Raw genomic sequence first — 27075 nt, 5'->3', positions numbered from 1 at the left:
TGGTATGTATATTCTCTTTTAAAACTAGTTGCATTTCGTGTTTATGACAAATTATGCCCATCAAGTTGACATAGAAATTTTTTCTAGGAGGTATCTGAACCGGAAATTCCAACCGACCGTATTGCCGAGAGGTTAAATTTAGTTGAAAGAGAAAACGAGTACTTGAAAGAAAAATTGAAAAGAATTGAGGGGGAGAAGATGGAATTGGAGTTGCATGTTGTCGATGTCGTCGATGATCACAAGATCAAGATGGAGAAAATGCGCTTGAAGATTAGAAAGATTAGAAAATATGCCATCGATAGTGAGGCTTGGTATCATTATGCTGTTGGATCCATTGTTACCTTAATTGCGATCTTGATCGTATTTGTTGTTGCATTTAAATGCTTTAGCTAGAGAGTTATTTGTTTGTTGCATTTAAATGTTGTATGAACTTTATGTATGAACTTGTATTAATTTGGTCTATTCGGTGTTGTGCAATGAAGATGAGCCGGCAATGGATGTACGATGACCGATGCTCTCCCCAGTTCGTTGAGGGCGTGCGTACTTTTCTGCTTGCGGCTGAGGCAAACAAGCGGGCGGATGGTTTTATGCCTTGTCCATGTGCTCGCTGTAAGAATGGTCACAATTACTCTACGTCAAGAACCATTCACGTCCACCTGTTTAAGACCGGTTTCATGCCCCATTATAATGTTTGGACCAAGCACGGAGAAAGAGGGGTTATGATGGAAGACAATGAAGAAGAAGAGGACGACGACAGCTATCCTGGCCATGGGTTCCCTGAATACGATGATACAACAATGGGGGAAGAAGCTGAGCCGGTAATGCGGGAAGAAGCTGAGCCGGCAATGTGGGAAGAAGCTGAAGAAGAGGCACCAGATGAGCCCGTTGATGATCTAGGTCGGGCCATTGCCGATGCAAAGAGAAACAGCGCAAGTGATTTGGAGAAGAAGAAGTTGTAGCGCATGTTAGAGGATCGCAAAAAATTGTTTTACCCGAATTGCGTAGGTGACAAGAAAAAGCTGGGCACCACACTGGAATTGCTGCAATGGAAGACAGAGAATGGTGTATCTGACAAGGGATTTAGAAAGTTGCTGGTAATGATAAAGGATATGCTTCCAAAGGACAACGAATTGCCCGAGAGTCCGTACGAAGCAAAGAAGGTTGTCTGCCCTCTAGGGTTAGAGGTGCAGAAGATACATGCATGCCCTAATGATTGCATCCTCTACCGCGGTGAGTACGAGGATTTGAACGCTTGCCCGGTATGTGGTGCATTGCGCTATAAGATCTGCCGCGATGACCCTGGTGATGTCGAGGGCCGGCGCCCCAGGAAGAAGATTCCTGCCAAGGTGATGTGGTATGCTCCTATAATACCACGGTTGAAACGTTTGTTCCAAAACAAAGAGCATGCCAAGGCGATGCGATGGCACAGAGAAGACCGTAAGAAAGACGGAAAGTTGAGAGTACCCGCTGACGGGTCGCAGTGGAGAAAAATCGAAACAAAGTACGGGAAGGAGTTTGCAGATGACGCAAGGAGCGTATGGTTTGGTCTGAGCACAGATGGCATTAATCCTTTTGGGGAGCAGAGCAGCAACCATAGCACCTGGCCTGTGACTCTATGTTTTGTATAACCTTCCTCCTTGGTTGTGCATGAAGCGGAAGTTCATTATGATGCCAGTGCTCATCCAAGGCCCTAAGCAACCCGGCAACGACATTGATGTGTACCTAAGGCCATTAGTTGAAGAACTCTTACAACTGTGGAATGGAACAGGTGTACGTGCGTGGGATGAGCACATGGGGGAAGAATTTGACCTAAAGGCGTTGCTGTTCGTGACCATCAATGATTGGCCTGCTCTCAGTAACCTTTCAGGACAGACAAACAAGGGATACCGCGCATGCACGCACTGTTTGGACGGTATGACAGTATATATTTGGTAATAGAATGTGTACCTGGGACATCGTCGATTTCTTCCGAGCAGGCATCCCGTAAGAAAGAAAGGCAAGCATTTCAAAGGTGAGGCGGATCACCGGACGAAGCCTCGCCACCGTACTGGTGCTGATGTACATGATATGGTCAAGGATTTGAAGGTGGTCTTTGGAAAGGGTCCTGGTGGACAACCTGTTCCGAATGACGCTGACGGACGCGCACCCATGTGGAAGAAGAAATCTATATTTTGGGACCTGCCCTATTGGAAAGACCTAGAGGTCCGCTCCGCAATCGACGTGATGCACGTGACGAAGAATCTTTGTGTGACCCTGCTTGGCTTCTTGGGCGTGTATGGGAAGACAAAAGATACACCTGAGGCACGGGAGGACCAGCAACGTATGCACGGAAAAGACGGCATACATCAGGGTCATGCAAGCTACGCTCTTACCAAAGAAGAGAAGGAAATCTTCTTTGAATGCCTGCTCAGTATTAAGGTACCGTCTGGCTTCTCGTCGAATATAAAGGGAATAATAAACATGGCAGAGAAAAAGTTCCAGAACCTAAAGTCTCATGACTGCCACGTGATTATGACGCAACTGCTTCCGGTTGCATTGAGGGGGCTTCTACCGGAAAACGTTCGATTAGCCATTGTGAAGCTATGTGCATTTCTCAATGCAATCTCTCAGAAGGTAATCGATCCAGAAATCATACCAAGGTTAGAGAATGATTTGGTGCAATGTCTTGTCAGTTTCGAGTTGGTGTTCCCACCATCCTTCTTCAACATCATGACGCACGTCCTAGTTCACCTATGCGAAGAGATTAACGTTTTGGGTCCTGTATTTCTACACAATATGTTCCCCTTTGAGAGGTTCATGGGAGTCTTAAAGAAATATGTTCATAACCGTGCTAGGCCAGAAGGAAGCATCTCCAAGGGCCGTCAAAATGAGGAGGTCATTGAGTTTTGTATTGACTTTATTCCTGACCTTAAGCCGATTGGTGTTCCTGAATCGCGGCATAAGGGCAGACTGGATGGAAAAGGCACGCTAGGAGGGGAACAAATAATATGTATGGACGGACATTCTCTCACTGAAGCACACTACACAGTTCTACAGAATTCCGCCTTGGTGGCTCCGTATATGGATGAACACAAGAATTTGCTATGCTCCAAACACCCGGAGCGGTCTGATGACTGGATTACACGTGAACAAACCAGGAGTTTCGCCAGCTGGTTGCAAGCACGTACCATGCATGACACCTCTATTGAAGATGACCTGTACTTGCTATCCCAGTTACCATCTTCGAATATAATGACTTTCAAAGGGTACGAGATAAATGGTAATACATTTTACACGATCGCCCAAGATAAGAAGAGCACCAACCAAAACAGTGGTGTCCGCTTTGATGCAGAAACCAAGACGGGAAAGGAAACATATTATGGTTATATACAGGACATATGGGAACTTGACTATCGACGTGGTTTGAAGGTCCCTTTGTTTCGGTGCAAATGGGTCAATATGACACGAGGCGGGGTAACGGAAGACCCGCAGTACGGAATGACAACAGTGGATCTCAACAATCTTGCGTATGTAGACGAACCATTCGTCCTAGCCAATGATGTGGCACAGGTTTTCTATGTGAAGGACATGTCTACCAAGCCAAGAAAAAGAAAAGATAAGGAAGCGAATGCATCGTACGATGAGCCAAAGCGGCACATAGTTCTTTCTGGGAAGAGAAACATCATGGGAGTGGATGACAAGACAGACAAGTCAGAAGATTATGAAAAGTTGATGAAATTGCTCCATTCACATGAATATGACCCGAGCATCCCGTAAATGATGAAGATTTTCCATGGCTACGACGCAAAGGGACACACGCGAAGAAAAAGTTTCACACCCAAAGATCTGGGATGTGATCGGCTTAACTATCATCACTTTCTTCTGTGTTTCACACCCAGGAGGGAATCTCTGTAATATGTTAGGGTAGCTAGTTATGTGTTTTGGCATTTGAAACGCGAAGAAATTTTATGTGCAAGCAAATTCTTTCATGCATTTATTGATTTTTTCAGCTAAATGACCCTGAAATTGAAAAGCATTTCAAATGAACTCAGAAAAGGATGAAAGTTGGCATGGTATCATAATTTCACCCACATAGCATGTGCAAAAAAGTAGAGAGGGTTACCGCAAAAACTGGATGCACTTCGTGTACAAAATGGAGAATCTGTTTCGAAGTATCAGGGTTTCGAACGAAAACTCATCCGTTACAAAGGCATTTCATTTTTAAATAACTTAAGCATTACCAAATTGAATTTAATGATAAAACACACTAATATTAAACATAAGAAAAAAGAATCACTGGAAAATGTATTTTTAAAGTTAAGTTATTCACAAACTAGTGATTCACACAAATTTCAAATAATTCAAAATTTAAACTATTCAAATTTAAAAACTACCGGCACTAACTGAAAGTTTCTAAAAACTATCAAAAATATTCACAAAGAAACTCTAAATACAGCAAAAAACAACTAAAAATAAATAAAACAAAATAAATAAAGCAGAAAAGAAAAAACTAAATGAAAAAAGCCCACCTACCGGGCCACAGCGGCCTGCATACGACTAGAAACCCAACCTGTTGTTGGGCCAGGATGCAGGCCCGCAAGCCCAATAGGCCCCACAGGGCAGAGTAGCAGAGGTAGGCCCAGAAGGCCTGCTTTAGAGAGGAGCTCGAGACAGCAGCGGCGGCGGGGCTTATAAGCAGGTGTGAGCGCCCTTCGGCTAGCGAGGTGGGACTAAACTTCTGCGCCCCTCGCCTGGCAGCGCACCCCCTTTAGTACCGGGTCGTGGCACCAACCGGTACTAAAGGGGGGGCCTTTAGTACCGGTTGGAGCCAGGAACCGGTACTAAAGGGGGGTGCTTCCCCCCGCTTGGCCTGGCCAAAACAGGCCTTTAGTACCGGTTGGTGGCTCCAACCGGTACTAAAGGTGTCCCCTATATAAGAAACACTTCGAAAATTTTCAGTTTCTCATCTCCCACTTCTCTCTGCCGCCGCCCCGTCCCGCGCCGTCGCCGCCCCCGTCGCGCCGTCCCCGTCGACTCCGCGACGCCCCCGTCCTCGTCGCGTCGTCCCCGTCGACTCCGCGGCACCCCCGTCGCCGTCCCGGTCGCCGATCCCCTCGCTTCGCCGTCGCCGTCGCCTTTGGATCGACCTCGCCTCGCCGTCGCCGTCGCCTCGACCTTGCCCGCGCGCGCTGTGAGCCCCTCCCCCGGCCCCTCTCCTCCCTCCAATCGATCGTAGCGCACACCGGCGCCGGCGCCGGCGCCGACCGTAGCGCACACACACGCGCGCGCGCACACACACACTACATGCACACACACGCACACACACTACACACGCACTAGACGCGCACACACACACAATTTTTCTGTTTTTAGCTTTAGTTTTTTCTGTTTTTCTGTCATACAAAGTTTTAGATGCAATTAATTAATTAGATTAGATTAATGTCAAATAGTATGTAGAAATGTTAGTTATAATATATATAATGTCAAATGTTATAGAAATGTTAGTTATATAGAAATGTTAGAAATTTTGGAAATGTTAGTTTTAGCTAGCTAGATGAATTAGATTAATTTCAAATTGTTAGACGATGATCGATGTTTTTTGAGTTTCTTATATTTTTAGTTATAAAATTTAGAATTTGCATATATGAAATCATCACAATCCATCATTTAAAAGATGTTACTTTACTTTTGCGGCATATAGTATTTTGTTGTCAACGATGCCCGGCCCGCATCCTCGCCGTCGACACGTCCGCGACGACGTCCTGCTTCAGAGGACCCATGTCCGGGACTGGGCTCCGCCGGGCTGGCACTGGGAGGTGCTACCTTCAGGGGCGCGACGCTTGGTGAGGAACCCTGCCCCGGGTCCCGTCGTCGACCCTCATCTCCTTTGGTGGCATTCGCGTGGGCCACTTTCGGTGTGGAGGGAGCCGGCCCCGCCGGAGGTGGTACGTCGCCGTGTCAGGGAGGAGGACGAGCACGTCCATCGCTACATGGCTGCTATGGACGTCAGGTTCTCCAATACCTGGCAGGTTCTTTGGGGAGATCACCCGAGCTATGATCCAGTGATGGTTCCTTCTCTTAGGGTGTCCACCGCCCGCACCTCAGGAACCGCGAGTGGCCTAGATTACTCTGTAGTATTCGATCTTTATTAGCTTGCTAGCTAGCTAGCTAGTGATGTATTCAAAATTATATCTATTATTCAAGACGATGTATTCGAGATTATATCTATTATTCGAGATTATACTAAATTGTTTTATATTTCTTTTGGCATAGTTAAATAAAAGCTATGGCGGACAAAACTGACAGAGAGAGAGAACAGACCATGTTCGATATCATACGCGGGCCAGATGCTGATTAGAATGAAGAAGATTTTGACGGCTCCGAATTTCTAAACAACACCGGAGAGGGTGATATGATATTCGATCGCGACGACCGAGAAGATGAAGTCATGAACTACGACGAAGAACATGTTGATCCTGAAACAACAAACACCGGCGAGGTATATATATTTATATAAGCAGGAATCTGGTGATCATCGCATGTTTTAAATGAGTTGAAGATATATTAACGAATCGATCTTTCTTCTTTCAGCCATCCGGATCGAGCAAATCTTCAGGCAAAAGGACGAAACGAGGCCCGAACAAAAAGTTGAAGGAGGGCGTAAAGTACAATATCGAGGCATTCAAACCTAATGGCGAACCATTAGCGCCTAAGAAGATTGCGGACAAGTTCGTTCGTCAGTGCGGAGTTCTTGTGAAGGACCAACTCCCGATCTCCCTTCAAGAATGGAGAAAGCCAGCAAATCCACGTCCAGATGTTACTTTTGTCGACGAGAATCAAAAAAAATCTGCTTTGGGATACTCTCATGGAACATTTCACCCTACCAGATAATTTCACAGAAGCAGATGTGCGGAAAGTCAAGGACGCTGCTTTTAGGAAGATGGCGGTTGCATTCAAGAACCACAAGAGAATGACGTGGGAGAAGTACGTCAAGGGAGGAAGGAAGGCTCCAGTATTCGAGGGGATACTAGAGAATCAAAGTGCTCATTGGGACGATTTCGTGAAATTCAAGGATTCAGAATTAGCTAAGGAACGGTCGAGAATAGACAAGAAGAATGCCGAAAAAAAGGATAAGTTCCATAAGATGGGGCCAGGTGGCTACGCAGTGGCAATGCCTAAGTGGGATAAGTCTGAGAAAGAGAAGGAGGATGCAGGTGTCACTCCGGTTACTAAGAGCTGGCCCCCCAGGTGCAGGACTTGGTTCTATGCGCATGGGGGGAGTTGGACCCGAAGACAGGCAATGTTTCGACGAAGGCATGTCTGAACAGAGCCGGCGATGCTCTACTTGTTGCAATAGAAGAGGCTCGATCGGGGGTGTTCCAGCCCAACAGAGAGAACGACGAGCTTACGCGTGCCTTGGGAAATCCTAAACACCCGGGAAGAACACGAGGCAAGGGCGCTCTTCCGTGGTATGAGGGGTTTTCGGACTGGAACGCCGACTACAGAACCCGTGCGAGAAAGAAGATTGCAGAGGAGAAGAAGAGGAAGATGGAGGAGGAGCAGAGGAAGCGGGACTATGGACGCTTTCAAGGCCTAGAAGCAAGTCAAGCGGAATTGGCAGCTAAATTCCAGCGGCAACAGGAGCAGATCGACTCACTTAGCCAGCAAAGGGGGTCTCAGCATCTGCAGCAGCTAGCGGATGATCCAGCATTGGATACCACCGCCCCATCCATGCCGAGAAGCAGCGTGGGTTCCACCCCGGGCGACGCAGTAGTGCTGGATAGATACCCCGTGGATGACATCACAGAGAACACTAACTGCGAGCTACACTTCAAAATGAAGAACATATCCATGAAGGTGGCGGACGCCGTTGCTTTTTCAAATTCCCCCGAGGCAACCTTCCATTGCAACCCGATTCTAGCGGGCTATGCTCGTGTCTTGGTTGATGAGGTGGTGGACCCATATTCGGAGCTACAGCTTGACATTCCTGGAGGTGACGACGAGCACACATTGGGAGAGGCCATACATCGTGTCATCCTATGGAGAAAGGATTGCATCATCTTTCGAAGGCCACCGACACCGCGTCACCTGACTCCTCGTCGAAGTCCGCCACCGAGTCAGCAGACTCCCGCTCCTCCAAGTCCACCAACGCGTGAGGCCACTCCTCCTCCTCCAAGTCCGGCAAAGTGTCAGGCCACTCCTCCTCCAAGTCCGACACAGCGTCAGACGTCCACTCCTCCTCCAAGTCCGGCACAACCTCAGGCCACTTCAAGTCCGGCACAGCTTCAGGCCACTCCTCCTCGTCCAACTCAGCCCCGTCAGCCGTCTCCGCCGCCTCAGCAGTCGCAGAAGAGACACCCCGCAGCTATGGTGCGTAGCGGTACGAGTCGAGGTCATAGTACAGGAACTACAGGCGGAGGCAAGCGATATAAATATGGTCCAAACCTCACTACTCCTCTTCCTGTGAGGGCTTACGACAGGACCGAGGAGCAAACCAATGCCATAGTGCAGGCAGAAGTCGACGCCCATTTTGGACCGAAACCGCCACTGCCGCCAAGGGAGAAAGTGCCTGTGGAAGTAGTTGACCACTTCATTCGTATGGCTCAACCACCAGCTCCTAAGCCTGTTGACTCAGACTATGAGCGCCACATCAGGAAGTTACATCGACGACGTCTACAGAAGGAGGCGAGCTCGAGCTCGAGCAAACAACAAGCAGCTGTCAAAAAATGCAGGAAAACCATTGCCCAGCTGGGAAAACAGGCGGCGCAATCGATCCCCCCGCTTGTTGTGCCGCCAACAACACGTGACAGTACGCGCGTCCAATATTATTGTGGCCAAACAGTTTACGTTCCCGAGGTGGGCTATGTGGTAATAACCCAGGAGCATATAATGCAGGCTGAAGAGCTCAAGATCACTGTTGGACAACTCCTCGAGATCGAGGACATGCCTGGGATTACAGAGGAGGAAATAAAACGGAAATATGTCCGGGGCCAACCTTTGGTCGAGCCAGAAGATGTCAACAAGCTCCCAACGAGAATGTATGAATTGCATCAATGGTACATGGACATTACCAACGTGAATGTCAAGAAGGATGATTACTACCATGAGAAAGCTGTGGCCGTTGAGTATCCTGAACTGTTTCAGTTATACAATCAAGACGCACTCGACAAATCTATCGTCAGTTGCTATTGTCTGTAAGTGATTTCTTTCTGTAATTTAAGTCTCAAGCTAGCTGTAGTGATCCTTTTGATCAATCATTACCTGTAATTATCCTCACTATATTCTTTTCTGTGGTATTATGCAGGATGAAGATGTATGAAATGAGAAAAGGTGGACGCTATGGCATTGGGTTCATTGACCCAAACACCGTTAATGAATACACATGGAAAATGAACAAGCATCAAGAAAAAGAGGTAGAGGACAGCATGCTAGAGTTCTTGAAGCGCCTCAAATACAATGAAGATATACTACTTCCTTACAACTTCCAGTGAGTCACACTTTCTTGTACTACAAATTCTCTGTTTTTGCCTACTAGCTAGCTACATGTTTTTGCTTACATATGCCCGCTTAATTAAGACATGCAAACGTGTGTGCATGCAGATTTCACTGGATCTTGTGTATCATTAAAGTTGACGCCGGAACAGTTGAAATACTGGACTCGCTACTCAAAGCAAATAGTGACTATAACATCTTGTTTGGGATAGTCAACAGGTAATTTCAATCATTATTAACTATATATCTCGGCCTATTTAGTTCGTCATTAATTTCATGATATGAACTATTTAATAACCCCTTTATTCATTTTCTTTGTCGGCGGGCAGGGCTTGGGCAAGGTTCATCAGCGTCACGGAAGGCGAATGGAAACCAAAGCTGAAATGGTTTCGATCCAAGGTAAGTAATTAAGTAGTACTAGCTAGCTAGCTAGCTAGCTGCCATCTCTTTAATTATCATGCTTGATTAATTATTATCTGATCAAATTAAATTCCATTCTCGTAATAAATGCCCTGAAGCAGGCGTAGGGGACTGATCTGTGTGCATTCTGCGTTTGCGAGAACATTCGCATGATGGCGTCCGAAAGGAGCAGATCTCAAAGACAGGAATGGGTACGCTTGTCAGAACACTATTCACAATTTTTACACCATTATCGATATCTAGTCACACAACTAATACACATGCATATTGATCTCCTTCTTAACAGTTCAAAGAGGTGCGGGACAAGCTCCTACCAACGGAGCGCGTAGAAGCACTTCAAGAGGAAATAGCGGGATTTTTGCTCGACCAGGTCATAAATCCGAAGGGAGAATACTATTACCCGCTACCGCCCCCATGAACCACTTCCAATTGTCATCGTGCTCCGAAGGCACCAATTAGGCTAATGCCACTGGCTCCCAAGGCAACATGCATATGTAGGAGAAATTGTATATAGCTATACATGTGTGTATGTGTAAATTAATATGGTGGTTTGTGAGACATTGATGATATATATATATGATTGGTTCTACTAGAAATTCTATATATATATATATGCATAACGTGTACAATGTGTAGTACCGTAAAATACCAGCAAACGAAAAAGAATTAAAATGGAAAACACAAAATTAAATGAAAAAGAAATCATAAAACCAAAAACCCCACAACCATTTAGTACCGGTTGGTGTTACCAACCGGTACTAAAGGGCTCCCGGCCCCCGGAGCTGGCTCGTGCCACATGGATCCCCTTTAGCACCGGTTCGTGCTGAACCGGTACTAAAGGGGGGGGCCTTTAGTGCCGAAACTTTAGTGTCGGTTCCTAAACCGGCACTAAAGGGCCTTACGAACCGGTGCTATTGCCCGGTTCTGCACTAGTGTAATATGATGGAACCAACGTCCTTAATAACATTTCTTAAAACAATAATTGGAAACGAAAACTACATCAAGCTCTCAAAGATGTACAGTTTGTGCGTACATTATAACTGACGCTCAGAACTATGCATGGAAAATACACTATATAATTTTATGCAATGAGCACAAACATGTATAGTATGACAATAAACCTATGTAACAAATATCCTTATGTACATGTGCCTTTTGCTGAATGTGATCTATGTTTAGATTACCATACTTGATTTGTTTTAAATTAATAACTATGAGAATGTGCATAAGCAAGATGTGCTAAAAGTTCAAGATAGAATAAAGTCGAGGAACTCAATGATTAGCTGTTAATGCTTTGAATTGAAGTACCTTCATATTCATGCCTTCAAGTTCGCCATCTCTCTTGCTTTCATGTTGCATCAATTATATCCATCCGATCATTGTAGCTTTTATGTTTCTCCCATGCCTCAAAAACACCAGAGCCACACAAACATCGGAGGTAGCGGTCATTTCATTTGCGAATGGGTAATGCAAGAAGCAAAGCCGGTGAGCATGAACAAGAAGACGACAAAGCTACAGGTAGTGTTCACTGTACTATGAATACTTGCTTTTATGCTAATATTGCGCTTTTTGCATAATGTATTGCAGATCAGACGAGCGTAAAAAATGCTGAAGAATACAACACAAACTTGATACCCGTTGATGAAAAAGTAGATGCTATTTGCGCGACTGAACCGGTATATAAAGTGTGAAAATACTGTGATGTAAAGCCTGACGTGCAAGTCTGACAATGTCTTGTACCATGCTTAATGTCTTGCAGCACCTACGAGCGAGACAACACTGAAAGATGGTAATCCAAGCATCATAACCATAGATGCAGATGTTGAGCCTTTTTACACGACGGAGACAGGTACATGATTGATTGCGTGCATACCAGATAAATATTGAAGTTGTATTCATGCTTACTATAATCTACAGATGGACCGGAAAGGGTAAGGCCTGGGTACCATGATGATGGTCAAACATTTACACTTACGGCTAGCCTAACACTCGATCATGCTATTCATAACATGCAGCTACGAGATAATTCTCAAGGTATCCATAGGCATGATATCCACCTTCCCAACCGTCGTTTTATTTGTTTTCTTATTTGTATTTATAAATGCAGACGACACAGCTTCCGAACATCATGAAACTCTATCATTAAATAATGAATGCAAAAAATACGCGGATCATGCAAGGGAGCAGTACAATGCAAGGAAACGTGCAGCTTATCGGATTAAACGAAATGCGGATATTGTCAGCTTACAAAATGAGAATCAGCCGGTAGTTGCAAAATCTGGTAAGCTTGATGGACACTCTTAGTTTGATGTGCATACGTATGTTGCTTAGTAGGTAATATTGTGCTTATATCCCGGATAACAGAATATATGATGCACAATAATTTGCCACTTATTAGATCATAGGGATCTCATCAACGCTCATTGGTGGGCTGCTTATCGCAACAAGTTGTCAGATGGTTTGGGTAACCAACAAGTCATTGGGAAGTCTGCTCGTTGCTAGTCTCTATGTGATATCACAAATGTTCTCGAAGATAGGGAGAGAACTAAACCCACACGAGATTATCATGGTTGGTAAATTTATCCACGTCCCGTATGTGTTGTGTTCGCACAAAGTTTCACTTATTACGTATTTTAAATAAGTACTGACCATCATTGTTGAATCATATAATTCAGCTATTTCGGACTATACATCAGTCTCGCCTAACGATAATTCATACCCGGATAATGCGATGGTCACATCGGATGTCCTTTGTGTTGGACATAAAGAAGGTAGTATGATCTGTCCATCTCCATGGTTGTGTTTTATCATTTGGAAATATTTGGTCAAGTTGTGTTTTCTCATTTCGATTTAGAGATAATTACATTAATGTCATCGTTATGTGACTTTAATTTCATCACAGACATAACGCGAATTCAGGAATATAAATGCAAAATAGACCAAACAAGTTCACTGGAAAGTGCTCTCTGTATGCGGGAAAAACAACCTAATGTCCAAGATGAAAATGCACTTGCCCTTCAATCATCAGGTAAGCTTAAAGAGTAGTAACCATGATATTGGGTATGTCAAAACCATTGAGCTGACATGTGTTTGGACAAGTTTTGTTCACCAGACAACCCAGCTAGCTCTCACTATACAGCATTCTCGCATGATGCGTCAACATTTTCTATTACAACTACGGGCCTTTCTGGTCTCGTTAATGAGAATGAAATTCAAGGTGATCATATTTTGCCTACTCATTCAACAAATTGCTGACATGTTTCTGTTATATTGTCTAATTTATGTGTTTGCCCCTAATGACATCAGATGCAATAGCTGTCCATAATTACACCCAAGAAACAGAGGATAGAACGGAAGAAGAACGCAAGAGAGACTATAGAAACGCACTGAGAAGGGCCTCATATCGGCGGAAAAAGCAACCTACTGTCCGAGATGAAATTGCAAAGACCCTTGTGTTAACAGGTATGGTTCAGAATGTTTTTAACAATATAGTCGGTATCGTCTTAACCAATTAGCATAATTTTGTTTGGTCAAATCTGCTTCACCAGACAACCCAACAAGCTCGGAGACATTTGCAAGTTCAAATACGGTCTCATCTGGAATCATCTGCGACACCAAGCATCAAGGTAATCATATTGTGTCTAATCTTCCACCAATTTCGTGGGCGTAACTGTTTTATTCTCTAATATTCGGGAATGTAATCTTGTAAGACACCCAAGAAACAGAGCTTAAAACGGAAGAAGAACGCAAGAGAGACCATAGAAACGCCCTGAGGAGGGCTTCCTATCGGCGGAAGAAACAATATACCGTACAAGTTGAACATGCACACACCCTGCATTTATCAGGTATGCTATTAATGATTTAACCATTATGTTAAGAACTGTTTTAATAAATAAGCAATAATATGTCTGGACAACTTTTTTATGGAAGGCAACCACACTAGCTCTAACTATACATCATTCTCGGATGATGCGTCGGTATTTCCTGATACAACGGAGGTCTCGACTGGGATCGTTAATGAGATAGAGCTACAAGGTATTCTAATTTTGTTCTACTATTACAGAAATTGCTTCCATCTTAGATCCATGATTTTTTATTTTCGGTAATGTTTGTAATGGCTCCAGACGGGATCTTGAATGACATACAAGGAACAGGAGAAAAAACTGAAGAAGGACGCAAGAGAGACCATAGAAACGCCCTGCGGCGAGCTGCTTATTGGAGGAACAAGGATAAGCGTATCCAAGATCAAAACAAACATGCATCTACTACTTCAGGTATGCGCTTATGTTCAAGATCCGTTTCTATGGCAGGCCCTGCTATTTCTATATGTGACTCCTCCAAATCCGATAAATCAAAATTAACTAAATACGAATTGAACTTATTTTTGATCCAGACGACCGAAATAGCCCTAGCTTTACAGAATTAATGAAAGAGGGAGCAACATGTCCCCCTTCAACTTTACACGCGTCTGTCATTCAGGACACTGTTCTAGCTAGGAGGCAGACTGACAATGAGCGGAGACATAATTTAACAAACGATCAAAGGGAGGCGAAAAACGCAAGGAGCAGAGCATGCCATCAGAAGAGAAGTGACGAATTAACGTTGGAGGTCAGAGAAATAATGAACGAAAATAGACGCGAGAGGAGCGTGCAACGCTGCAAAAGCATGTCGGTGAATGAGAAGGGGGAGTCAAGTGCACAAAGGAAGGCCAATTATGACCGAAGGAAAAAAACACCGTGCAAAGAATGCATCGCAATCCCCCTTACAGACCTAGCAGACTCAGACTCCGAATGTCCCACATGCCCAAGCCGCGCATCACCAGTCTCCCGGGCCGCAAAAGATGATTCATCTGATGGCGATCCGGGGACGAATATGCCGACATACTCTGCTGGTGCGACTGGTATGAATTTGAGATTGTCAGTTTCTTAAGCTCATTCTCAGCATGTCGTTCTAACATGATTGTGTCTATTGTCGCTATCTGTATGACGACAATGCAGAAGACATCGATGTTTTCCAAAGCGGCACCATGCGTCATGAGCAGGAAGCACATGAATTGATTGATGAGGAGTACTACATGTTTTGCAATGAAGGTATTGCAAACCCTACACTATGACACTTTGGAGCTCTATTGTTGTCTCTTTTTTTGTTGTTAGTGAATTGTACGTGATTTTCCAACAAATCCCCGTAGGATCCGATAATGACATATTGGATGATGATGAGGAAGCGAGCAAGTCTACCGATAAACTTAGCGAGATTGATCCATTTGACACTGTCTACTCAAATATTGCAGACAACACTCACGTCCTGAAACTCGATGAAAATTGCAAACGCTGTAAGGCCAGGAAGTTTGAATCTGAGACTGACGGCTTCTGCTGTCACAATGGCCAGATCCAGCTTAAGCAACTGGAACCAATCCCAGAGCTTATGAGGCTATGGTCCAGCATGGATGCAGATTCGAGACATTTTTGGGAGAACATACGGTTCCTCAACGGGCATTTCGCCTTCACCACCCTTGGCGTCAGCCTTGATGAAAACTACACAAACATGAGGTCTGGGGTGTACACATTCCGAGCTCACGGCACCATCTACCACAATGTCCATTCGTTCGGGCCTAGCTCGCTTCCAGAACATCTGCAGTTGTACTTCTATGATGATGACCCTAACCTAGATCATCGTAAGGCGGCCACCAAGCAATTAGACCAGGATGTCATGAAGAGGTTAGTAGACATACTCAAAGAAAACCCATACTCCCAGCAATTTAGGAGTTTGGGTGCACACAAAGACAACCTCGATGATTATAGGATAGACCTAAACACCGATAAGAGGCTGGACCAAAGAAGGTATAATAGACCGGTGTCCTCTGAGGTCGCTGCAATTTGGGTTGAGGGCACTGACCTAGCAAAAAGGTTTGACCGCAAGATAACACTTTGTGGTAAAAACAACGAAAGGCATAGTATTCGTGTGACCTCAGGGGCATATGACCCGTTGTCTTATCCATTATTCTATCCAATGGGGGAGCTAGGTTGGCATCCGAAGCTACCCAAACGTAATGTTGATTGGAATGTTGTCCAAAATCCTCGTTTGTCTCATGATGATGAGGATGATGCAGGTATGTCGTTTTGTGTCCCACTTTGTTAAAAAATATCTTCTTGTTTTTTAAGATAATGCTCACGCGATCTGAATCAAACGTGTGCAGAGGGGAATAGCAGGTTATGCGTCTCCGTTAGAGACTACTACTGTTACATGCTGCAAACAAGGCCTGCGATCTTCAATCCAATTCTCTGTGGAGCACGCCTACTGCAGCAATGGGCGGTTGACATGTACATCAAGATTGAGAGCTGTCGGTTGAGGTGGTATAGGAAGAACCAGACGCAGATCCGTGCTGATTTGTATAAAGAGTTGTTGATGCGATAACATCGGGGGAGACGCTAGCAAGCGCTGTTGGGGTGAGAATAGTTCTCCCTGGAACTTACCCTGGTGGCGACCGCGACATGAAGAAGAGACATATGGATGCCATGGCAATTGTCCATACATACGGGAAGCCTGACATCTTCTTGACCATGACTTGCAACCCTAAATGGGAAGAGATAACAAATGAGTTGCTTCCCGGACAGACGACGCAAGACCGACCTGATATTGTGGATCGCGTGTTCTATGGCAAACTAGAGGCTATGAAAGATTTGTTGCTCAAGAAGATGGTCCTGGGTGTTGTTGTTGCTTATGTTTACGTAGTCGAGTTCCAGAAGAGAGGCCTCCCCCACGCACATTTTTTGTTGATCATGGATTCAAATTATAAGCTTCTTGTCCCAGAGCAGTATGACCGACTCATTTCCGCAGAGCTCCCAGACAAGCAGAAGTTTCCAGAATTGTATGCAATGGTGGTAAAACATATGATGCACGGTCCATGCGGTGCTCTCAACCCGAAGAATGTTTGCATGCAAGATAATGAATGCAAGTGCAGATACCCGCGGCCGTTCAATGACAACACGATACAAGGCAAGGACTCATACCCAGTTTATCGTCGTAGAGATGATGGTAGACGCGCTAAGGTTCGAGGGAAAATGTTGGACAACCGATGGGTTGTGCCATATAACCCTTACCTTCTGCGGATGTTTAATTGCCACATAAACGTCGAGGTCTACTCTAGCATAAAGGCTGTAAAATACATTTATAAGTACATTTATAAGGGCCATGATAAGGCTTCTTTCAGCATTGACCAGCCAGACGCTGATGGTAACATTGATGAGATCAAGAGATACGTTGACGCAAGATGGGTCACCCCTCCGGAGGCTATGTGGAGGATATTTGGCTTCCCACTGTGTGCCAATTACCCGCCTGTCTTGCAGTTGCCTCTTCATCTCCCGAATATGTTCAATGCACAGGCTGACTTGAAGAATGTTGTATCCTCCGAGAATGCTTCAAAATCCATGTTAACAGAATATTTCAAGGCAAACGAAAAACACCCTTGGGCAAGGCATATATTGTACAAGGATTTCCCCGGAAGCTTCACGTGGGAGAATAAAAAGAAGTTCTGGAAGAGGCGGGTGGAGCGTTTTCAAATAGGTCGTATCGTGTCTGCCAATCCTGCCGAGGGGGAGCGATACTACCTTCGTGTGTTGTTGAACCATGTTACGGGGAAAACATCATTTGAGGACTTGCTCACCGTCGACGGCGTGGTATGTGGGAGCTTTAGAGAGGCCGGTGAAAGGTTGGCACTCATCGAGGCAGACAACACGCTCGACGACTGTCTTACTGAGGCGGAGGAGTGGGCTATGCCATGTTCTCTTAGGAGGCTCTTTGCAACAATATTGGTGCACTGCGAGCCAGGCGACGTGCGCGGTTTATGGGATAGACACCTCGAGCCTATGTCCGATGACTACCATCGGACACGGACGTCCCCGAACGAGGTGGAGCAGATGGTGTTGCTTGACATTAGGGGTATGTTGCAGTCTATGGGTAAAGACATTATTGATTTCGCTCTTCCAACGATCGATGATGCGTTTGACCCAACCGAGGGAGAGGCCAGAGAGATCATCGAGGAATCAACTGTTGAGTTTGACGAAAGTGACACTAAATTGTCATCTTCCCTGAATTTTGAGCAAAGGGCTGCATACGACGAAATACTAGCGGCTGTTGAACGCGGTGATGGGGGTATATTATTTGTTGATGGCCCTGGAGGTACGGGGAAGACCTTCCTCTACAGGGCGATGCTAGCCAAGGTGAGGCGCGAGGGCAAGATTGCTATCGCTACCGCGACGTCGGGTGTCGCTGCTTCTATCATGCCTGGCGGCAGGACTGCCCACTCAAGGTTCAAAATCCCACTGAGTTGCGATGATCGAGCATCATGCAGCTTCACCAAGCAGAGTGGGACCGCCAAGCTGCTGAGGATGGCCTCATTGATACTATGGGACGAGGCCAGCATGACTAAGCGACAAGCGGTTGAGGCATTAGACAATAGCATGCGCGACATCATGGGAATACGCGATCGACCCTTTGGAGGAAAGACTGTTGTTTTTGGCGGGGACTTTAGGCAGGTGCTTCCGGTCGTCAGAAGGGGGTCACGGGGCCAGATAATTGATGCAAGCCTCTGAAGTTCTCATCTATGGAAGAGTATGCGGCAGCTTCGGCTCATCACCAACATGAGGGCTGGTAATGACACGTGGTTTGCAGATTACTTGCTTAGGGTCGGTAATGGCACTGAGGAAGCCGACGACCAAGGCAACATACTACTCCCTGATGATATTTGTCTGCCATCTACAGGCGAGGTTGACAACCTGGAGAAGCTGATTGACCACGTGTTTCCAAGTCTAGATGACAACATGGCAGATTCGAGTTACATGACATCTCGCGCAATCCTTTCCACGACAAATGACAACGTCGACAAGATAAACATCCGCATGATAGAGCGTTTCCAAGGAGATGAAGTAATCTACCATAGCTTTGACAGTGCGGAGGACGACCCATATGGCTACTACGCTCCTGAGTTTCTAAACGGATTGACTCCCAATGGTCTTCCTCCGCATGCACTCAAACTAAAGCTGAACTGCCCTGTGATACTTCTAAGGAACATTGATCCAGCTAATGGTCTGTGTAACGGGACTAGGCTTGTTGTTAGAAGTTTTGAGAGGAACACCATTGATGCAGAAATCGTTATTGGACAACACGCTGGTAGGAGGGTCTTCCTTCCTCGAATACCTCTGTGCCCATCTGACAATGACATGTTTCCTTTCAAGTTTAAGAGGAAGCAATTTCCTATAAGGCTTAGCTTTGCTATGACGATTAACAAGGCTCAAGGGCAGACCATCCCCATTGTTGGTGTGTATCTACCTAATCCAGTGTTCTCTCATGGTCAACTCTATGTTGCTTTGTCTCGAGCCACCGCAAAGAGAAACATTAAAATACTTATTCAGAAGGAGAAGCCAAAGGATAAGGCCAACAAGCAACATAACAACCCGAAGAAGCGTAAAAGACCGACCGTGTCGTTGCTGACCTCAATGAAGAACATTGTCTACAAGGAAATACTTAGAGGCTGAATTCTGGTCTTATAAGACCTGCTGGATTTATATATGCAATTTACTCTTCCGATGTCCAAGAATTGCTGAAATTCGATTCTATGACATATTTTTTCATTTGGTATCTTCGTTGTTAGAGGTATACACCAATCAGTTCAAGTAATAACTGCATTTCAATAAATTTATACTCTGTTATGTGTAATCTGACATTGTACATGTCACACAACGTACTGTGTTATGTGTAATACTAGGATCAGAAATAATGATTGGCTTCATGAAGATTTGCATCATGTTTAATTAATTTTTTACCTTTATCACTGTTATTTGCTTTCCACTATCGCAATGTTTCTGGCAATGTACATGTCACAAGCGTACCGTGTTATTTGTAATCTGAGATTCCAAAATAATGTTTGGCCTCATATAGAGCCGCTACATGTTACATTTACTTTGTACAGTTTGATTAAAACCTGTAGCATGCATGTCATGTCATCATTTAGCATGCAGGTTATATTTGGTACATTGATTTTCAGTGCGTGTGATACATTTATTTACATGCTCATTAAATGGCTAAAATCTTACATGTTGGCCTACTGCCTTGAGCTTTATGAGTGTGTATGAGTTGTAATATTTCTTTTGTTCCACCCAGTTTTAAATGTTGTACATTTTTCATGTACAGCTGTAGCTATCAAGGTTTCTTTTTTATTTATTTCCCTAATTCATGTTTATTTATTGATGTTCTCATTCCTCTTTGAACAAGGAAATGTAAGTAAATGTTATAGCTGGGACAAACTTGAATGAAGTGTTAATGCATTTGAAGAAAACAGTATTCAACATAGTTCTAACAATATCCCGTGTATAAGGAAATTTTATGTTTCAACGCTCCGTAAGAGCATTTTGCATTGTAATAGATTTGGAGTCAAACTATGAAAGTATGAATAAAGAACAGATATTGTTTAATGCTTGCTTTCTTACTCTCTGTTTTTGATCTTCCCTTTGAGCTTTGTCGCCTAACATGCTATATTTTTTGTTTTCTTATATGAATACGCGGTACAAATGCTGTAATCCGTACTTCCCTGGAAATTTTCTTTTTATTACAAATGGCATTGACTGCGTTTGTGATATATTAACTAACTTACGTCACATAATGCACAGGCTTCTCAATTAAGCATGCTGGTTTTGAAACTGCGGCTGTTACTACACTGTGCATACAGAATCAAATTAAAAAAGAGACGCTAATTAAAAAACAGATCGAAGTTAGCTTTTCACGCGCATACTCAATAATTAAAAACCGCGACCAACGAATCAAGCCATCAAAGACCCACTAAACAAATTATTACTATTGCTAATAACTTCGATTTATTTTTTTGTTACTATTTTAAAATGCCAGTAAAATAGTCGTTGCAAAGTAACACAACGACGTCTCATCACATGTAACAAAATCAAATATGTTGGGATTTTATCAAAATAACATATAGTATAATAAAAGTTGCGTAAATAATCTATTTTTGAAATTGCAGCATGTTGGTAATTAATGGTAATATATTTAATCGACGAAATATTGGCACTATCACATTAATTATTTTATGACTACACTTACCTTAACGCACTATCACATTAATTATTTTGATATATCCAATTATTGCGTTCCTAACTAAAAATCTGAAGTCATCATTATATTCCCGCAGTTTGTTATATTGAATATAGCGTATTCACAGGCGAAAAGGAAACAATGATACTGGTGATATAATTGACATGATTTCGATCAGATTAAGAATCTCAAATATCTATAGATAATTAGTTGATTCAAAAAGTTTTAGCAATAAATTTTTTGTTGCCAAAGAACTCTCATAACTTACTATTTATAATAGTTTCGATAGTAGAGGTTTTTTTCGCTAGACTGCCACATGCAAATATTGAAAGAATTGTGATTTTCCCGCTTGTGGGCCCCTTGGACTATATATATAAATGCCACTACCCATGCCCATGCGCCCCTCTATCTTTCTTTAACACTTCATCCATTAGCTCCCTGACCATGGTGATATCGTACAGCTCGAGGCCCTCGAGGAGGGTGATGGCGAATCCACCGGATCCCATCAGGCCTCTGCCTACCATCCCTCCAATGAACAGGCAAGTGTACAGATCGTCATGCACGCTTATCTGACATCACCGTTTGTTTATCCCATCATTTCGGGTTATTTTATGTAGGTTCCTGAATTTTCAAAGTGTACAGATGGAACATATCTATCAAAGATGTTGGATCATTCGAGCTAAGGTGATGTGGAAGTCCCATATTAGGGTGCATGCAATGGGAAACCCATACTTTCGTTGCATACTTCTGGACCAGGAAGTATGAGATTAGTGATCACTAAATATAGCAACCTTTTTTAATGTATATACACATGTGTTCTAAAGTCTTGTTATCTGAATTTGTAAAAATTACTAGTGAACAAAGATTGAAGCAATTGCCTTCAGCAACCAAGCTTATCGATTCAATGCCATTCTGCAGACCGGGCTAACATATGACTTCAGTAGCATCGGGATAAACCCCACGGAAATGCTAGATGGTCACTTCTGGTATCTATGCATGGAGTTTTTCATTGAACTAAATGCTATAACCATGGTTAGGACATCGGTGCACAGTATTGCATCGACAATCTGTCCACCTTTTTCCCACAACTTGGTGCCATATCCTTGCTACGGGACAAAACCATTACCGGTGCAACATCTATTAGTTTGTTTTTGCATATTTATCGATTAACATTTTGTCTCACCCAGACTTAATTTTTTCCAGATGTTCTTGGTATTCTTGTATATGCTGGTAGGATACAACATAGGTGGGATTCAGTATATAGACGGCAGGTCCATTTCGTTGAGATAGGCATCATGAATTTTCGGTAAACTCCAAATAGTACTTGGTTTTATATGATTATTAATATTTGATAATTGCCTACCATCAACATATCTTTATCATTGCAGACGGGAGATACTTTTTATACGCCTAAGTCAAGAGCATGCTGGTCGTCACTTGTACCACTTGCAGTGCACTGAAAATTTGTTCGAGAAAATTGCAGTTACGTACATACAGGTAAAGCGGAGGGATAAGTGCATGGAGACTATGAGGGAGAGCACATTCTTGTTCTCCCCCGATATTAATGATGATGTTCATCATCTTCAAGGTAAGTTCTATAAACTATTTCGATTTTTATGGATTTTTGTTCTTTTCTGTATTACGATGTTATTAGTACTAAAAAATTGTTTTTTCGTAGATATCCACGAAGCCTTCTTAACGACACTTGACGAAACACTATCATATGTCAATGCTGCAATTGTAGCCAGGAAAAAAGGACAGTAGATGACTTTGTTTTTCAACATGGCTCAATAAAAAGCTCGTTTCCCTTGGTCCTTTTATCTACATTTGGAATAATAATGTACACAGAACAATCATTTCTCTTAAAGTGTGTTTTCTTTTTGCTTGTGAACTCTAAGTGTAGCCATTATGGCAGATTGTATTTTTTTACGCGTACTTAATTCGGGATATCTGGTTTTATACAAAGGTTGATTTTTTCCGATTCGTTGAGATTGAACTGTAAATATGGCATGCATTAGGAACAAAATATTCAACTATACAAAAGGAGAAAGATCTGATACGCCCCGTCACATTTTTTTATAATTAGAAAGAACGATGTACGTCTTAAAAACGACTTGATATATTTGGCAGGGAATAAAAAGCATTAATAATATATCCGTTTATATATATGCTGGATCGACATCCTAATTGCCAACACACCTCAGTGAATATATATCAGGGCGCAAGATATCATCCGTCCGCAGCTGAAAATATTATATAGTAGGAAATGAATAATATAGACATGCACGGACGGAATGATATGGGCACCTTCCATCTGCCTTAGGTACAATCTGATGCTGAAAATCAGGCGTAATTAAAAGTTTGCTTATTATTTGGCTTTCAACAATGGAATTTGCCGTATTATTTGGAAGGCACATAAGTCTATATGATGCAACTGCCAAACAGGAACTGATCCCTTCATATAACATCCGACGATCTCCTGTTTCAACACCCACCCCAGTCTTCACCAATTCTCGATCACTCGCGACTCTCATCAATGGAGGCTGTGCACGAGCCAGTTGATGTTCAGCTCGCACCACAAGAGGCTTTGCCCGCCCCTCAGGAGGTTGCGGGCAACGTTAACGCCGTAGAAGATGTCGTTGAATACATTTTTCAATTTATCACTGTTGTCCAGGACGATGAGGCACTAAAGTAAGTTGTATTGCTCTTCATATTACTCTCGTACACATCAGGCTAGATATCAGCTGGGCAACACAGTAGGCTAGACATAATTATCCATGATAGTCCACTATATTATGTTTGGTTGTCTAGGTGTTATATATTTTAGTGTATATATTATTTGCACTGTTACACCATTGTTAAAAAATTTATGTGTGCCTCTGTATCACACCTTTTTACCTATGGTACATGTGCCCATGTTATTTTTATACATCTATAACATTATTAAAGACAGAATAGCTACCAGGTTATAACATTATTAAGTAACTTTTTTTACTGCTTTATATTATACAAAAGAGTTAGTCTAAATGTGATACAGATATGGATGGATGTTATTTGGTAAAGATTGGTCTGCATTTTTGGGCAGCACAATTTGGATTAGAAGCGAACGACCATATCAGATTGAAATCAGCCTACGGATGCTCCAGGAAACAATTAGACTTTTTGGAATAATTCATCCTGAGTGCTTCAATCTTGCAGTTCGTAAGCTAGCGAGCGCTGAAGTAGAGAGCACTGCAGGTACAAGAATGCTTGGAAACAAACATTTTTTCGACTTGCAGTTTCATTCTATGGCACGGGCCCTCAGACACTCTTTGATGGAGCAAGAAACACGCACCGCAGTGCTGATTGACAATGCCATTGTTCGGCCGTTTCCTAAATATGATGTGTTCAACTCTAACATTGTAAGAGACTCATTATTATAATTTGATTTTCTTATTCTATTTTGTACTAACATGTGTCTATTTACGACAGTATCTACTACCATTTGTTTATGTGGATTCTTCGTACGGACTACTTGTAGTAGGCAAGGAAACTAGGAGGGTTCTCCCAATTGATCCATCAATCGACGTCTATGATGGACCATACAACTTTCATAACAGTGAAACGAGGAAGGAAATCACAATGTTGAAACAAGAGTTCAACAATGTGTTGCAGCTGATGATCCCTGGTTGGAATACCAATCTCATGGACTGGTCAACGCACGGCATCTCTTCAAACGGCAGGCGGTAATATAGTAAATTGATCACACGTGTAATAAGCCGACCGTTATAGTTTTAATATAGTTAATTTTGTTTGTATCAGGGAAGACTCCGCTTTCCTTGTCCTACAGGAGATGGCCCACCAGAATGGTACTACTAATTCTGGTAGGAAGACCACTCACGTAAGTACAGAATAACGAGGTTTATCATGCGATTTATTTTGCATCAATTTATAAATTACTATTTTTCCATCTTCTCTAGGATTCAATACAGCTCAGAAAGAACCTGCTGGTCAAGATGCTGACGATAAAAAACAATGAAGCAGCTGGAAACATACCAGATGAAATTAAAGCGGCATTGAGGGTTTTGAACGAATGAATATGGTCCATTGCATTTTCGTATGTCGCAAATAAATGGCTACTACATCTTTGTTAGGGATCGTATTGAGAATTATCTATTTGGCAATATGGATATCTATAAAATGCATTGGATGGTATATATAGGTTTAAATACTTTTTTTGGATATATTAAACATTTGTTTTGCGACGCACCCTATAACTCCCGTGCGTTAACGTCAATTATAACAGTAAAGTCATGAACTACATATTTGGCAATACGAACTATATATAACTAACACGTCAATGCCTACTTATCAATATCAGCGCTAAAATAAAAGCACTGGTTGTAAATCACGACGCTCAGCTCATTTCACTTTAGTAATAAGAGTAATGAGAACATAGTTAAGGCGATAAATATCAACTGTCCCCACACAGAAACCTTGAATGATTTGACACACCAGCCAATGCAGCTAAGGCCAAAACTTCATGAAGAAGGGAATAGAATACCCATCAGGGCCAAGAGGCTGCCTTCGGGTTGGCAGAGTTAATGACCTCCCAGATCTTCATCAGACAAAGGATTCATTAAGGCCTCATTCTCGGTGTTTGAGATCATGTTACAATTGTCCCATAGAAAGGGAGAGATAGAGAGACCACCCTACTGCTTAGTCCTCTGGTCCATGAACCTAACACGATGGTGCGGCGCCCATGGCGCGCATGGAAGGATATTGTTCCAATTGGAAAATATAGCAAACAATACATGCATTATTTTTCACTTACTAATCTTAGTTTTCGCAATAATATGAGCATGATAAACTCTTACTTGATCTTTGCATATTTGCGGGAATAAAATGCCAATGTTAGGTGTTTCATGCACTAATATTTTATGACAATACTCAGTAGTGATGTATTTTATTGATAAATCTTGATATTTCTTTCAAGAAGGCGTGAAATGTGTATGTCAGGGGCATAACTAGATGTGTCTTAGTTATTGCACATTTATATGAACCACTCAAACATAAAAATAAAGAAAAAAGCTACCCACATCAATCTTGATGCACAAACAATGACATGTGATTTATATGTGCAATACTACTTAAAGCACAACTATATGTTCGTTACCAAAAACGTATATTATAACTCAAATTCAAGCTATAGATTATTCCACATGTTAGCAAAAACGTATTTTATAGCTCAAATTCAGGGAGATATACCAACGACCAAAATATGGAACATTACATGTAAAAGCAGTTGGCATTATTTGCATAATTGAAGCTATAGATTATTCCACATGTTATAGGTTATATTATGCGATATAGGTGTTGAACAGCTAAATATATATACCCCGTTGCAATGCACGGGCAATTGCCTATGGGTTATATATACGTAGGAAATAATCCTTTTGATGGCTGAATATTACGGGATTGGGAAGTTATTATCTAATATTGGGAGAAAGATCTGATCCTAACACGATTGGAAATAATTTGTACAAGGAAATGAATAATGTATTTAATTATATGACATTCATCATTTGGAAGGCAATATTAACTCTCCAAACAATTAGATGTCACGGTAACAATTTGATAAATTCCACCAGCGTCCTATTTCACCACCCACCCAACTTCACAGATATCCCATCATCAATTTCCGATCAATAACAAATTTTCTAGACCATGGAGGCGATAATTGGGAACGCTGCGCCCGCAGCCCAAGAGGGTGCGCCCGCGCACCAGGAGGATGTTCCTGTGCCCCAGGAGGATGTGCCTGCGCCCATGGATCTTCTCCCCCCACCAATGCATGCCGTGGAAGATGCACTCCAATACATATTTCACTTTATCATGGGCGTTCGAGACCAAGATACATTAAAGTAAGTTGTCTTATTATACATTCTTTTGCTATATACAAATCATGTAGGAACACTCTGGTACACAGCAAACTAAGATAGGTACATTTATACGTTTTTTAGTTGAATCCTTATACATGAACAATGTCATGCAAATGCCATGAATTAAGGTTCTAGATTTGATACATGTAGATACATCTAGGTGGGG

The sequence above is a fragment of the Triticum urartu genome, chromosome 1, assembly GCF_003073215.2.
Source record: "Triticum urartu cultivar G1812 chromosome 1, Tu2.1, whole genome shotgun sequence".
NCBI lineage: Eukaryota > Viridiplantae > Streptophyta > Magnoliopsida > Poales > Poaceae > Triticum > Triticum urartu.
The sequence above is the reverse complement of the archived record's forward strand: the minus strand, read 5'-3'. Positions refer to the sequence as shown.